We start from the raw sequence: 2,182 nt of genomic DNA on the forward strand, positions 1-2,182 counted from the left end.
GCGAGTTTGGTGTTATGATATATATTGTTAGAAACCGTCTATATTACAGTGATATCACGTCGAAAATCGTCTAGGACCGATAGGGAAAAAGTTTCCTCTTGGCGGTGGGACTTAGAAAAATTTCCAGAGTTTTGTCGACGGAGTAGCACATCCGTCCATTATTTGCTAATAACTCGATAAATAATAATTGTAGCGAGTTTGGTGTTATGATATATATTGTTAGAAACCGTCTATATTACAGTGATATCACGTCGAAAATCGTCTAGGACCGATAGGGAAAAAGTTTCCTCTTGGCGGTGGGACTTAGAAAAATTTTCGTCGAACGTCCGACGGAGTAGCACATCCGTCCATTATTTGCTAATAACTCGATAAATAATAATTGTAGCGAGTTTGGTGTTATGATATATATTGTTAGAAACCGTCTATATTACAGTGATATCACGTCGAAAATCGTCTAGGACCGATACGGAAAAAGTTTCCTCTTAGCGGTGGGACTTAGAAAAATTTCCAGAGTTTTGTCGACGGAGTAGCACATCCGTCCATTATTTGCTAATAACTCGATGAATAATAATTGTAGCGAGTTTGGTGTTATGATATATATTGTTAGAAACCGTCTATATTACAGTGATATCACGTCGAAAATCGTCTAGGACCGATAGGGAAAAAGTTTCCTCTTGGCGGTGGGACTTAGAAAAATTTTCGTCGAACGTCCGACGGAGTAGCACATCCGTCCATTATTTGCTAATAACTCGATAAATAATAATTGTAGCGAGTTTGGTGTTATGATATATATTGTTAGAAACCGTCTATATTACAGTGATATCACGTCGAAAATCGTCTAGGACCGATACGGAAAAAGTTTCCTCTTGGCGGTGGGACTTAGAAAAATTTCCAGAGTTTTGTCGACGGAGTAGCACATCCGTCCATTATTTGCTAATAACTCGATAAATAATAATTGTAGCGAGTTTGGTGTTATGATATATATTGTTAGAAACCGTCTATATTACAGTGATATCACGTCGAAAATCGTCTAGGACCGATAGGGAAAAAGTTTCCTCTTGGCGGTGGGACTTAGAAAAATTTCCAGAGTTTTGTCGACGGAGTAGCACATCCGTCCATTATTTGCTAATAACTCGATAAATAATAATTGTAGCGAGTTTGGTGTTATGATATATATTGTTAGAAACCGTCTATATTACAGTGATATCACGTCGAAAATCGTCTAGGACCGATAGGGAAAAAGTTTCCTCTTGGCGGTGGGACTTAGAAAAATTTTCGTCGAACGTCCGACGGAGTAGCACATCCGTCCATTATTTGCTAATAACTCGATAAATAATAATTGTAGCGAGTTTGGTGTTATGATATATATTGTTAGAAACCGTCTATATTACAGTGATATCACGTCGAAAATCGTCTAGGACCGATACGGAAAAAGTTTCCTCTTGGCGGTGGGACTTAGAAAAATTTTCGTCGAACGTCCGACGGAGTAGCACATCCGTCCATTATTTGCTAATAACTCGATAAATAATAATTGTAGCGAGTTTGGTGTTATGATATATATTGTTAGAAACCGTCTATATTACAGTGATATCACGTCGAAAATCGTCTAGGACCGATACGGAAAAAGTTTCCTCTTGGCGGTGGGACTTAGAAAAATTTTCGTCGAACGTCCGACGGAGTAGCACATCCGTCCATTATTTGCTAATAACTCGATAAATAATAATTGTAGCGAGTTTGGTGTTATGATATATATTGTTAGAAACCGTCTATATTACAGTGATATCACGTCGAAAATCGTCTAGGACCGATAGGGAAAAAGTTTCCTCTTGGCGGTGGGACTTAGAAAAATTTCCAGAGTTTTGTCGACGGAGTAGCACATCCGTCCATTATTTGCTAATAACTCGATAAATAATAATTGTAGCGAGTTTGGTGTTATGATATATATTGTTAGAAACCGTCTATATTACAGTGATATCACGTCGAAAATCGTCTAGGACCGATAGGGAAAAAGTTTCCTCTTGGCGGTGGGACTTAGAAAAATTTTCGTCGAACGTCCGACGGAGTAGCACATCCGTCCATTATTTGCTAATAACTCGATAAATAATAATTGTAGCGAGTTTGGTGTTATGATATATATTGTTAGAAACCGTCTATATTACAGTGATATCACGTCGAAAATCGT

Source organism: Halictus rubicundus, unplaced genomic scaffold, assembly GCF_050948215.1.
Source record: "Halictus rubicundus isolate RS-2024b unplaced genomic scaffold, iyHalRubi1_principal scaffold1141, whole genome shotgun sequence".
Lineage (NCBI taxonomy): Eukaryota > Metazoa > Arthropoda > Insecta > Hymenoptera > Halictidae > Halictus > Halictus rubicundus.